Genomic DNA, 11,381 nt, shown 5'->3' with positions numbered 1-11,381 from the left:
ATTTAAAATATAATATAAATTAACGATTTTGTAGTTAAAACAATTTTTTAAAGTGTGTAAAATTTTGCGTAAGAAATTAGAACAGTTTGAATCGTCCGCGCAATTTTATTATTAGTTCAACAATTTGTCAACCTGTGTCGCTATAAGCGATCATATCAAGATGGCGACAGTAGTTCACATTTGACGGATGCCGTTGGTCGCATGGAAATTCGGGGCACACCCTGACCGTTAAATTGTACAAAGTGTGATATCATCAGATTTGATGTTCGATTATTGTGAAATCTTTGTGTAAAGAACTTGCTGGTAATCCTGGAACGGAATAACAGGACGGCTTACGCATACGTGAGTAACGATACACGAGTGAAACTCGCATACATACATCGTGACAAGTCTCATCCTTTCCGTTTTTTATCCCTCGAGATCTGTCAACACATTGGCCTTTTTTCCTGAAAATGTACGTTGCCTGCTTGTCGTTTGCCGATAGGTTCGATAAATAAAGGGTGGGGTTTTGCGGTTGAAATTAACGATGTAAACAGGCGGTTAGAATACTCGGGATCTCTTAGTCACCTTTTGTTTGTGTCGGAATCACGTTGTGCCGGGACAAGTTTAGTGAAGCGATATATTATCGAAGTGATATATTTAATGTGATTCTTAAAATTTCGTCTCGAGCAATTCGTTTTACCTAGTGTCTTCTTTATCGAAGACTTATTTCCGATTCAAGTCTTCACGATTCGTTTATTCTCCTATCTGCTATCTTGGCCTTGAAACCGGACTCTTAGTGCCCTACTGTAACGATTCCGATGTGAAGGAGCTTTCGAATTTTAAAATTCACGATCGTGTGTGGAGAACAAAGGTGAGTCAAGTGATATTTTTATATTATACATCAGCCTCGCGACATTACAATCTTTTTCTTTCTTTATACATCTGTCGAGATTCTTCTCTGTAACCGAGTATCGATTGCTATAGGAAACTACGTTCCTTTAACGTTCACAATATATTTTTCTGTGATCATTTGCCGTGTTTCTGTATCCAATAGCGATCAAAAAATAATCTCAGGCTATTCACACGTTTATATAAAAATGAGAGAGAGAGACTAGAAGTGTATAATCGCGTACGTGACAATCGTTTTATGTTTTGTACCGTAATGATCATTTAGATAAGACGGAATCATGGAAGTTTCGAGTGACTTGTTCGCGATGAGGTAGGTCATTCGCCTTTTTTTCTCCTTCGATGGAATACCTTCGACAAGATGCCAAGTGGCTCGTTTAACGATTACGCCACTCGAACCACTAAGCTTGTCGGTCGCAACATTAAGTGTACTGTTAAACTCAAAGTACGTCCATTAATGTTGCCGTGTAAATCTTTCTTATACATGATGGTTTTTCTGTTTAACACCTTGGTTTAATTTAAATGACTTTTTACGAGTTAAAATTCTCTTCCCATCTTTAGAATTCGTATTTCTTCGAAAAAATGTCCACGTATACACGATCGTACAATTTTCGTCGTCTATTTATTTCCGGAGGAATAAACATTCCTCGAATTTCTTTTCTGTCGTTGGTGACGTTGAAAATGTCAAGACACCTGGTATACGGGCGAACCGTTACCCGTTTTCATCGATGTATATAAAAAATATAATCTATCCTCCTCTGCGAACACGATTTTTTCCACAGAGTTTTGCGAATACATTTAGCATACAGCGGTACATTCGAACCTCATTGATATTTTTTTCTTCTAAATAGGGTGATCCGAGTCGGAGCAGATTATAACATTGCGTGACTGGCGTAATTATCTTCACGTTGAACCTGCTGCCGTGTAGCTGCGCCGTCGTATATGGCATTAAATTCCAGTTATCGACCTCGTAAGATCGTTTTTTTATTTCCATGGAATCGAAATTAATTCGATTCGTTCAACTGATTTCACCGAAGCAAGAATTTTATCGAAACTCGAGCAATCGTAATTATTTTTATCTTCGCTGAGAATGCAAATAGCATACATTTTATTTTTTTTTCATCTTTTTCTAACGAGATGAATTTTAATTTAAAAAATTACAATTTTAGGAATTAAGAGTGTAATATTCTTCGATTTATCGTTTCGGCTACGATTGCGTAATTAAGTAGTTAAGGAAAACTTACATGGAATGTAACGTATATATGGAAAATCGAAAAAGATTTATGGCAAGCGATAATAATATGAAACGGCAATAATAATTTCGTAAGCACGTGGAACGGCGACACGCTCGACTACGCGGTTCGCTGCAAAATATAACCGAACGCGTTTCCTCTTTTCTATAGCTCGAAGCGAATATCACGTAGCGGCACTCGAATCGCTTATGGCATTGTTCGTCAGTAGAGTGCGACGAGATCGAAGCCGATGCGGCGTCGTCAAAAGAAATGGTTTCTGGCCAGTCCAAACTCATCGTGGTTATCGATTCTACTTCACTAACCCCTCTTGTCTTTACTTCCTCTAGAATATATTTTAACTTACTTTTTGTCCGTACTTCACGAGGATATTCCCCATTGTTGCGTAGACCAGGTGTGAGAGAAAATTTCACTGCAAAAAAAAAAAAAAAAAAATGGAGCGTCATTCTCGTCCAGGTATCAACAGTGCATTTGATATTCGAGCAACGATGTAAGTTTCAACAAAACTAGTTTCTTCGACTCGATCTACATTTTTCTTTTTTTTTTTTTCTTTTTTTTTTTTACTCGTCGAGAGATAAGAACTCGTAAGAACTCGTTGTTATTAGAATATAGGTAAAATAATGGTATAATGAAAAACATATATGAGAGTATTTCTTGTCCGATAATTGCGAAATTGATGAAATCATTCGAAACGATCCTCGACTATAACGAACGTGCGATTAGAATAATTCAAGCCAATTGGAGTTGAACGGTTTAAACAACGATGTGTTATTTTATGCAAATTGCGTCGTAATGCAACTGGCTTTCGTTTCCGTGCTATCAATTTGGATCGACGAGAGAGAGCAGAAGAATGCTCTCTCGGAGCAAGAAAGCGCTCTTATCGGTTCAAGATGAGCCGAATCGACCGCGTGCGAGCTGGCTATCGACGATACGAACGCAATAAAAGGCACTTGGCCACGGCTGCATCGGGCAGCTGCTGCTGCTGCTGCATTCACGCGTTCCATCCACGACCAGCTGATTGCAATTCCTTTTCTGCATTCACACTTTATATCAGTGTAAAATATAACGAACCTTTAAACCATATAGGTGCAAAATTTCCTTCCTGGAAATTCTGAACCGGTGCACCATTGCACTCATTGTGTACCGCTTATCTTCATGAAATATTAATTCATTCTTCGGCTTCGATTTCCTTTAATCCTTACCTCAAACGGTAATTCGAAAGTTCGTGAAACAGTGGCAGAATGCAGTTCTCCGAGTGATACAGGAAGTTCGTACAGTTTCCGTGGGAACATTGTTTCGCCATTACTCTCTCTCTCTCTCTCGTGCAGATTAAAAAGTGGAATCGCGTGACGTTAAACAGCGGCGACCTATTTTTCTGTGAGAAAAATCTTTAGCGCTTCATTTTTTTTCTCCCCCCTCCATTTCTTTCTAATCTTTCATCTAAACATTCGAGGATTATTTTTTCTTCTTCTTTTTTCGGCATCAGGGTTTTCAGCTAGAATTCATAATTACAACGGACTTGTATAAGTTCACGTTGCACAGAGATTGTGTGCTCCTTCCAGAACCCTTGTTCCACGTTGCGCTGTTCGTTTTGCGTGGTGCATACCGGTTCTGGACGATCAATAAAAAGGATAGAGAACCACAGATAGTTCGCACTCGGCCATTTCTTCTTGCGGGCAGACGAAAAAAGACTCTGTCCCAGAAATTTCTCGATCCGTCCCGTCCTCGAGTGTGCATAGTTGATCGAGTCGTTGATCGCTCGTTTCGAAGCTGAGAAATCCTGTTCGATATTTGCTGAAAGATGTAATTTAATTGAGAAGGGAAGGTGTTTCATTAACAGAAGTCAGTCAGTCAAGACAATTATCGATGATGCATCGCGCACTCCTTTTACGGGATAATGATTCAATTAAAAGTGCATCATCACGGTTGGTAACGCGTGTTTCTCCCCTCGTCGATCCCTCGAAAAAAAGAGGCGAGCTTAATCGCGTAAACGAGGCAGCCTTACGTTTCGTTTGTTCGATATTTCGAACAGTTTTAACAGGTTTATCGGATGCGGCGAATAGGGTTTTATTGCTAGGTTAACGCTCAATGATAGGATAACGGCGATACGATTAAATGAATGAGATCGCGGGATAACCCCATTCACAATTTTATCTTTAATCTTCCGTCAGGTTGTTGGCCTGCGAACCAAGTGAGAAGAGCAGGCCCTCTTACGAAGAGATGTTCGATTTTATTAGGCTGATATCTGGATTCGAAACACGGCAAATTCTTTGCAAATAATCACAGAATCGTAGAAAAGATTATTAATTTTTCCTTTATTAGCAAAGCTCTGTTATGCTTCGATACTTGAACTTGCGCGTTTAAGAATTTTTAAGAATAACGCTAATAAACGAATCGGTGTGGAATTAGATGGGAAAAATTCACTCGGAACGAAGTCTCATCGGTTTCGTTCGAAAAGCAAGGAACGTGGGGGCGCTATAGTCAATTTTATGCCCGCTAGCCGGATTAATATCTGGAACGTAACAGGTTCTTTTATGGTTACCCCTTCGCTCCCGCCTCCTCGTATAATTTATCGCATTCGCGTGGGTGCGTATACAGTCTCGCGACATACAGGCAACCTGCATCCCGAGTCGCTTTCCCTTTTTCGGAAATCCGGTTCCCCGCTTCCTTCCCTCCGATCCTAACCCAGCGGAGGAGGGAAAGAGACGACAGAAGAGAAGCTCGCACACACGTCCGCCTTTTTCGTCACTTGGAGTATTCTTTCGCGTTTTTTTTTCTTTTTTTTTTCGAATAAAAATCGACGATCGATCCCCAGAATCTGGGATTTCCCCTCGAGGGGAATTTTTCTCGCCCTTCACTGCAATTTTAATTGAAAAGAGGGTAGGACTCGTTAGCGAGAATTTTAATTGGGGGTGAACGAATTAAAATGAGGAATCTTTTTTTTTTTTTTGTTTTTGTTGAGAGAAAGGTGATAAATCGTGGCTTCGTATAGACGAAGCGCATAGCGTACGGGGGAAGACAGCTGCAGACAATAACGCAATAACGAATGATAATTAATCGTTGCCTCCGAGAGCAATGATTACAGCTGCTCCGGTAATTTACGATTAAAGATTATTTGACGCTGAAATAACTCGTGTAATCGTAACCCGATTTTATAATTCTATTCGAAGATAATTATATATTCTCCTCTGTCGTCTCTTCTGTTTAATAAAATACCATTATTCCAATATTGTTCAATTGTTCTTTAGCATATGTGTAATTAATTCTAAACACATTCGATAACATGCAATCGATGTTTGATATACATATATATATATTATTTCACGTAGTTTGTAAGAGGAAATAACAATGATAGAACGACAAATAAATTGTTTCACGAATTACCAAGAATGGTAATTCTTATACTCGTTTATTTGTCGTTTTCCGTATCTTATTTAAACGTGTTAATTTAAACGAAAATGTAGACGCTCGCAAAACATTTTCGATCATTATATAGAACCACCCTAGTGTTCTTATATAGCTCAGCAATATGATAATGTACAAATGCACGCAATGTTTAGTCACTACATACTCGTCATACATCGGCAACAAACGGCGCACGAAAATAACAAGTTTCTCTCACTCATTAACACATAATCATTGACCAGAAATGTATCTGTACACTTGCACGTAATTCCAAAATGGCACGAGCGATCATTCGTACTGTCTCTCCCTTTGTGTTATATATCGTCGAACGAGCCCCAATGATTCATATGATTCTCTTTCAAGCCGATTTTCATTCATTTTTTTCCCCGAGTCGTTACAACGAGAACAAGATTCAAGCTCGAAAAGTGCGCTCGCGTTTCGTAAGAATTTCTCGAGCGCCGCAAGAATGCCGTGTCACGGACCTCGAGCTCAATTTATCCACTCGAAATTTGCAATTCGAAATTTTTAAACGAGGCCGACACTCCTCCCTTCGAACGGAAACGAAACTCAACTTAGGAGAAGGAAGCGAGACTCGATGAGCCATGCGAGTGCGAGAGCGACGATGGATTCAAATTTATGCGAGTTCCTTTTTTTTCCCTTTTCCCTTTCCTTCCCTTTCTTTTTTCTCTTACCCTTTAGTCATCGTCAAATCTCCGTGTGCACGGTCAAAAGATAGGATAGCCTCGCTGTCTCGCGATTCTGGGTCGCGAACGTGTGCCCACGCTCAATTTATGCAAGTTGGTATCAGAGGCTGGAAAGTAGCCCCAATTGACTCTAATTTTTCGAGTTCCTTCATTAAAATTATTCCTCAACTCGACTGATGGAAGGAAGGAACAGAAGAGAGACTCTTTTCGAAAGAAAGTCGACGTTTTATTAGAATTTTCGGAATCATCATCGAATATTTAAAATCCTGTTTTTTTTTTCTTTTAAAGAACCGCGCACGGAATACAATTTCATCGTTGAGCGCGAATCCGCGTTCGACACGCAAACGTCTGGAAAGTAATTAAGCTCTCGCGAATCATACTAATAACGGTGCTCATCGCCGGGTCGTTATTACGCATTCTTCCGTTGCACGGGTGCACGCCTTTTTTATTTCCTGCCACCGACCGACTCCACTCAGATCCACCGTATTTCATCGATAAAAATAACGCCCGACCGAAATTTCCAAAACTGATCGACGAATAAGTACGAGGATTTGTCCCAGGAATTTAAAAAACATCCTCAAGAGGAGGGAATTCGCCGAGAGATATCTCTGAAGAAGGAAGCGACAATCGTCTCTCTTTCTCCCTCTCGATGATACGGTTCTCCATCCGCGTTATTTATAAGTGATTTTCAATTCTCGTGGCAATGTATTGTCGCAGCGAGGAGGGGGGGTATCTGGTTATCGAGGTGAAAGTCCGCTAATGAATTCGCTCGTTCCTCCCCGCGGTATTTCCGCGTTTCGTCCCGTCCTGAAAACTTACTCGTCCGTCGAAGAAGCATATTTTTTTTCTCCTTTCCTCGGCCTCGAGAATGGAGAGCTCGTACGAGCTTCCGTTCGTACGGATCGAAGGGAATAATCTGCTCGCCAATGGTCCGCCGTTGGCAAAGTTAATTGTTATTCCTGCCGCGTGGCGAAACAATGCTTGCGATTTCCTCGCGCCGCTTCATTAGAATCGTTTAGGCAACGGTGACGAACGTTACGCGATATATTGTCTTACTGGTAATATCGACGTAGCTTCCTTCGAGATGAAGGCCGTTGGAAAAAAAAGAAATCGACGCGGTTGCGGAAGAAGAAAGAAAATTCGTAAAAGCGAATCTTTCGAAGGCAGAAGTGCGAATAATCCGGTTTGGTAAAAATAGTTCGGAAGATTGGTAGAAAGTAAAACTTTCTTTCGTTCGAGCGAACGTGTAAACACGATCATCATCTACGTGTCCACCTACATGGACAATGAAATGAGTCACGTTCCAAGTAGGGGGGAACGGAATCATCGATCAATCATTCGTTCGACGTTGGTATTTAAAAGTCTTTCATTCCTTTCGTGGCGTATTTAAATAACACGAATGTAATAAAAATATACATTCTTTAAATATTATGTAACTCGGAAAAAAAAAATCCATTCAAGTTGCTATTCAATTTTCGAGATATTCGCAGAAAGAGATTAAGTAGGGAAGAAATTTTCTTTTTTAATTACAGAGATGAAAATCGTCTCGATATTTTTGATCGCTCCAAAGTTCAATCCAATCCTCATCCCGAACTTTCTCGTCTATCTTAATTGCGGCGCGATCGTTCGAAAGAACAAAAAAAAAAAACAAAAGCCGGCTTTCTTGGCTGAGTCAAGAAGTCCAGTCCAGTCCAGTTTCGCGGGGGATTGATTAATCGTTCGTTTCCAATGTAAACGAAACCGCGCGAAAAGAAGAAGAAAAAGAAGAAAAAGAAGAAGAAGAAGAAGAAAGAAAGAAAGAAAAATAAAAGAGGCAGAGTTCCGAAAGCAGTAGAGAAGCCGGCGTTCTCCTAATTTAGCTGACACAATTTTTCTCGGCGATCGTCGCGACGCTGCAACGCCGTTTCCCTTTTGGTACGCGTCGTCGTCGTCGTCGTCGTCGCCGCCGCCGCCGCCGCTGCGTCCCAAAGAGAGAGGGATCGACGATCGTGCACGCGGGGACGGGGGAGGGGAGGGGGAGAAGCACGGTTCAAATGTCACTGTGGTTTATTTTCGTTTATATATAGAAACGAGAGAGAGTTCACCCGGTGTCACTTACCCCTGACTACCGGCGACACTTGGAGCGGCACGGTGATTTTCGTGAAAAAGAGGGATCCCTTTCCCGTGATCCGCTCCCCGCGATTCGAGCCAATTCGTCCTCGTTGCTACGATTTCGTCGTTTCGAAAAAGGCAAAATAAAATAATCAATTTCGTTCGATCTTTTCTCCTAAGTCATCGTCGATGATGAATTAATCAGGGAGGAGGATGGAGAGGGGTCGGAAATATTTGGATTATTTTACATTTCGGCGATGAGAAATATTGCTCGGGGCTTAATTTAAGAAGCGCGAAGCTTGGAACGTAGGCAACAACCACCACCACCACCATCGTCCATCGTTGCGTGGATTATACCGTGCGGCTCGGTATAACCGGAAGATCGTCTTAATGCCGGTATTTAAACCGTGTCGCGGTTGGCAGTGGCTCTCTATTTTAGGCTCGTCTCCCCTCGATTTACCGTTCATTTCGTAACTCAATATACTTTGCGAGCTCTCGACCACGACGTTTGGATAGAGTTACCTAGCACCACCACGTTGGACGTCCGTGTCGTTCTCCTCCTCCTCCGAGGAGGAGAACGACACGGACTCGTCACTCGAAGCTCAAAGTGTTATTTCGATCTTTCGTTACTTCGATCGAGAAGTATATACTCGTGGTATAATATAATATTGAATAAACAATTCTTCAAAGATCGAATGGATAGAAGCAATTTTCGATTTTATTTCTCGTTTAATCCTAATTAACTGGAATTCTCGGTAGAGAGGGTTCAAATGTTTGCGCAAAAGTGCATGCAAATAACGCGTTACTATGTTCGCGTATATTTAATGTCTCCTCGGCTGACACCTTGCAAAATCTTGTACAACCGTTCGACGTTCCGTTCACTCGGCAAACAGAGATGGTAGGAGAAATTCTCGGAGCCGAGGTTTTATCCCGCAAAATTCCAGAGGGGAATCGATATAGGTATATCGTATAAGTCTCGCCTTCTCCTCCGTGAATGATTTTTCTAGATAGAAAGTAGTCGCTCGGATAGAAGGACGATAGGGGGAAGGGGGAGGGACGATGTGTGTCGAAGAAGAAGGAACTCGAGGGGACGCGACTCGGCATACTCGATAAGTTGCTATCTTTCCTCGACGGGCACAACGCGATCCGCACAATAAATACGCTACCTACAGGTTGTCTCTCAGAGGAACGGGAATAAAATTCGAATCGTAATAATACGTAATTCTTTCTATTTCTAGCATTCGGCATTGGCAAAGTTTTAAACAAGCCGCGCTTGTTTGCCATAATATTTCATTTATTTGCGACCCACGTCGCAAATCGGTTTAGTTACGTTTCAATGTACGAAAACATGCCACTTGGAGCGCCAACATCGAGCCGATAAGTTATCACGTTCCCGGTCCCAGAATCATTAGTTAACCGCGGCGAGATAAGCCCTCAGGTGTTTTTATTTTCCTATGCACATTGCTTGCCGCGTTTTCTCCTCCGATTGTTTGAATGCAACACGCGCTATATTTACTCCGCCGTTCAATCGATATTTATGAATGGAGTCGATAAACCAAACGATCCTTTCCAACATTTTATCCCTTCCCAAGCCCCTCCCCAACTCACTGTCCGCGACTATAAACAGAGGCTGTTATTCGTAAATATCGATTGATCGACTGGCTAAAACGGTAGAGGAGCAGTAGGCCCCGTTTTTTCGATCGAAAAAGTGGTTAGAAGCCACTTTTATCGACGCTCCCAACTCTGAGAAACTCCCGTTTAACTTTTCCGTCCCCAGCTGCACACCCCTTGAATGGAACACACCACCACCGTCGGCTTACCATATTGCATTTGAATTCATAGCTTCGCTCGCTGCATTCCCAGACGGCAGCTCTTGTTTCACGCTAGTCATGCGTGCGTCCCGACACGTATTTATGTCGTTCGAGGACTTTTTCGGTGACCAGGATACATTCGTTTCGGATCAAACGAGCGAGAAGAGGCCCCCCTCGGTTCAGACGCGCGAGAAACACGCGACGTGGAATTTTTTTCTCCCCCAACTACGTTTCAAACAACGTTTTAATCGTTTCGTTGAAAAGATTACCCCGTGTCGGGAAACCAGTCTCGTCCCAACGAAAGAAGAATCTTCGTACGAAGATGTTCACCCTGCGGTGGACTCTTCACTTTCCCCCGTTTACCGTGTTCGGCTATTTCCGTGTACCGTGAAGGAAATCGCTGCCCGTGATTTATGGATCTGGTAATTGAAACCGACAGGCAGTGTCAAGCCGGGGGAAAGCCGGGGGAAAGAGTGGAAGGTTTCTCGTGAGCGTGGATCGGGTCGTCGACTAACGTTTCTTCCGTCAACACCAAAGAAACCGAGGAACAAATATTTAAATTTCGATTAAGAACGCGTGAACGTACGTACACTCTCGTGCACTCTTCGTGGATTGAGATTTTAATTTCGAAGACATTGCACGCGAGCTCTAGTAAATAAATAAAAAATATCAAATATTGGGGATAGAAGAGATAATTGAAAAAAAAAAAAGACAGGAAGAGAGGAGGAAGAGAAAAAGAAAAGGGAAGGGTCCACCACCAGCTGGTTACAAATGCCGTCAGCGTTATTGAAGAGCGAGTCTTTGAAAAGGTCTGTCTCTCTTCTCGAAAGAGAGGGTTATTAACCCTTCGAACTCCTCCTCGTCCGCGATACTTTGCCGCTCTTACGAACGTGAAATCGAACGCACGAGTCTTCTCTTCCGATGCGTGAACTTCTGTGGAAAATGGCACGCGTGCCAGACACGTGTTCGAGCCGCTAACCTCGTATTTTTCTACCCCACTTCCGCCACTAATAACACCTATTCATCACACGATCTTCAAAAACTTTCCAATACTTTTCGATTCCACATTTTCTTCCCCCCCGTTTCATTCATTCCTTGTTTTCTGCAAATAACGTTTGCCCCTCCCCTTTTGTAAAACGAAAAAAGGAACCATCTGGATCCATCCGCGTGCATTTCTCGCTCTTCGCCGCAAAAATCTTTCCCGATCGTTTTTATTTCCGTCGGATTGCAAG

General features: G+C 42.1%; 1 long non-coding RNA gene across 1 annotated transcript; it reads left to right on the top strand.

The window, feature by feature from the left end:
• Positions 1-18: 18 nt before the first annotated feature.
• On the top strand, positions 19-11,381 carry LOC107965406. Its single transcript, XR_001705338.2, has 2 exons — positions 19-342; positions 1,740-11,381. It is a non-coding gene; the product is annotated as an uncharacterized LOC107965406 (long non-coding RNA).

The sequence above is a fragment of the Apis mellifera genome, linkage group LG13, assembly GCF_003254395.2.
Source record: "Apis mellifera strain DH4 linkage group LG13, Amel_HAv3.1, whole genome shotgun sequence".
Classification (NCBI taxonomy): domain Eukaryota; kingdom Metazoa; phylum Arthropoda; class Insecta; order Hymenoptera; family Apidae; genus Apis; species Apis mellifera.
Note: the sequence above shows the minus strand (reverse complement) of the source record. Positions and strands in the feature narration are given on the sequence as shown.